Source organism: Bubalus kerabau, chromosome 21 (genome assembly GCF_029407905.1).
Source record: "Bubalus kerabau isolate K-KA32 ecotype Philippines breed swamp buffalo chromosome 21, PCC_UOA_SB_1v2, whole genome shotgun sequence".
In the NCBI taxonomy this organism is placed as follows: domain Eukaryota; kingdom Metazoa; phylum Chordata; class Mammalia; order Artiodactyla; family Bovidae; genus Bubalus; species Bubalus kerabau.
The window spans coordinates 61,009,493-61,012,741 of NC_073644.1; positions in this window are offsets into that span (position 1 = coordinate 61,009,493).

Below are 3,249 nucleotides of genomic sequence, written 5' to 3' on the forward strand. Positions count from 1 at the left end.
AAACCTGCACACATTTATTTCTCAAAGTTCTGGAGGCTGGAAAGTCCAAACTTAAGGCCCCAGAAGATGCAATGTCTGGCGACGGCCCACTCCTTCAGAGACCTTCATCTTTCTCTTGTGTCCTCACGCGGCAAAAAGCATAAAGGAAACTATTTCGGGTCTCCTTAGAAAGGCACCAATCCCACTTTCGAGGGCTCCACCTTCATGGTCTAATCACCCCTCAAGCCCCACCTCCTGCTACCATCACCTTGGGGGTTAGGATTTCAGCATATGAGTTTGAGGGGGACACAAACATTCAACCAATAGCCATACTGAAGACAGATACTTAAGGCTTCCCAGGGGGCGCAGTGGTAAAGAATCCACCTGCCAATGCAGGAGACACAAGAAACACATGTTTGATCCCTGGGTCAGGAAGATCCCCTAGAGTCTGTAGGATCTCAAAGAGTCAGACACGACTGAGTGTGCACCCACAGAAAACTCAGTATCTGATAGTAACTTATAATGGAAAAGAACTGAAAAACTATATATAAACTCAAGACAGATACGTAAGTGAGTGGAAGCTGACAGATGGGTCTGGGCAATTGAACCTCTTTTTCGTCACTGGAATCTCCAGTTCTTCACCTTTTAGGTTGGGAAGGAAGAGGGCAAATGTTCAGTGAATCTGAAGGAGACACACAGCTATGGGCAAAGCAAGCTGCTGATGTGGCAAAAGCCAGGGGATGCCTTCCCAGTCATTTGTCAAGGTCATTCGAGATGTTAATTGCCAGGAGGCAAATGACACCCTTGAAGTGCGTTTCTTCTGGGGACCGCACAGGCCACAATTAGTAAGCATTAGTTCCCCTCCCCCTCCCCATCAGCCACTGCCCACCCCACCTGACCCCCCGCCTCCCACCCTTCTGAGAGCGGAGGAGCTGCAGGAGGTGCATCTTCCTCACTAACACGCTCATCCGATGGGGTCTTGGGGAAAAGTCTGCAGAGATAAGAAGAGAAGGAATGAATCTGTCCCCAAGACAGGACCTGCCTCAGCTGGCTGACAGCTTAATCTCCCCTGGGTTCCCGAATGTTCCTTTTATTTTCCTGTGTTGCCATTTTATAAAGTACTGTTGAAAAAGAAACAGAATTTTGGATAAGTGGGCACTAGCAGCATTTTTTACAGCAAAATAGAGATGGTCTATGAACGCAATAGCGGGCAGTCCATTAATTTTTAGCAAAAACGGCCTTTTGGTCCCTATATCTTTCCCTTAACTAAATTCTCGCTGCTTTTTTTAAATTTTTTATTTTGTATTGGGATGTAGCTGATTAGTAGACAACGTTGTGATAGTTCCAGGTGAACAGCAAAGAGACTCAGCCATACGTACACGTGCATCCATTCTCCCCCAAACTCCCCTCCCACCCAACCTGCCACACGACCGTGAGCAGAGAGTTCCATGTGCTCCACAGTCGGCCCTTCTGGATTGTCTTCCCATTGCTTCTGACAGCAAAAAGAGGGGGGAATTTGCTCTCATGTGCATCCCCAGCCCTCCACAGAGCATCTTTGGGGCGCCAGGACTGCCTAAATGTTGGGGCTTGTATTATAACTGGAGCCGCTCACAGCATTCCTGATCTCAGGCCTTACCATAATAGCCCAGAGTCCCCTCTTCCCAGAACATCTCAGCAGTGATCTTTCAGAGACTTTTCCATGCCCCGCTTTAATCCCGCATTGCTTCTTTAATTTTTAATTTTTGGCTGTGCTGGGTCTCTGCTGCGCCCCTGGGGCCTCATGGCTGCGCCCCTGGGGCCTCATGGCTGCGCCCCTGGGGCCTCATGGCTGTGCCCCTGGGGCCTCATGGCTGCGCCCCTGGGGCCTCATGGCTGGGCATGGGCTTTCTCTCGTTGTGGTTCTATTGCAGCGGCTTCTCTTGTTGTGGAACATGGGCTCTAGAGCACGTGGGCTTCAGTAGCTGCTGCCCGTTGGCTCTTGAGCCCGGGCTCAGTAGTCGTGGTGCATGGGCTTAGTTGCCCCCCCGCCCACCTCCCTGCCCCCGCATGTGGAATTTTCCCTGCCAGGGACCGAACCCGTATCGCCTGCACTGGCAGGCAGGCTCTTCACCTCTGGGCCACCAGAAAAGTCCAGTTCTGCATTTCTTTGCACCAGCCTGCCTGCCTGTGTCGTCCCCACAGGATGAAAGATTTTGAAGGCAGCAGATATGTCTCTGTTGTAGCCAGCTCGGTGCCCAACACCCACCGGTCGTATCGGTTTCCACTGCTGCACGACAAGTGCCACATAGGTGCGGAACAGCCCCTGGTCACTAACTCGCAGTTCTGCAGGTCAGGTGCGACCTAGTGCTTCGCTCTGGGCATCGCAAGACTGAAAACAAAATGTCAGCTGAGCTGGGCTCTGGGGAGGAAGTCACTTCTAAGTTCTTTCGGCTTGTTGGCCAAACTCACCTCCTGTGGCTAGAGGACTCCGGTGCCTGTTCCCTTGCTGGCTGTCTGCTGAGGCTGCTCTTTCGGTCCTTGCGTGGGATCTCTCCATCTTCGAGCTAACAAAGGGGCATCAGCTCCTTACCCTGTCAGTCTCTCTGACCTCTCCTTTTGTCCTCAGCCCGCTGAGGCTCTCTGCTTTCAAGGGGTTCGTGTTACTCAGTTAGGCCCATCCGCATAATATGCCTGTTGATTAACCGTAACTCAAGCGATTAATAACCTTAACGACATCTGCGGACTCCCTTTTTGCCGTGTAACGTGACACGGGCAGCGCACGCTATTGCATTATGTTCCCGACCCTGGGATTAGACAGGACATCTTGTGGGCGGGTGGATGGGACGGTGGAGGGGGTGGGGCCCAGACCCTGGGATTAGACAGGACATCTTGGTGGGCGGGGGGATGGGACGGTGGAGGGGGTGGGGGGACGTGGCACATTTCAAGGTCCCTCCTGCCGCGAAGGCTTACCGCAGGAGCAGGAACTGGTGAGGGTAGTAGGGTCTTACCCCATCCAGTCTCCACCCCCATCCTAAGCACAGCAACCTCTGGCCTGGCCTCTCCCAATATGGGCAGCTCACACACGTGGTGGGGGGAACTGAACGTCCCCAGCAACCACAGCTGATCACTTCTAACAAGTCCAGGGCTTGTATAACTGACAAGTTCGTAGCCACACTCAGAGACTTTGCTCTCCTAAACTGAGACTAAACATGGTTCATGATTGTTCAGCGTTGCTAACAGGCCCATTTCTCCTCCCCTAAACTCATCCCCTAGAGCCTGGAGCTGCACTTG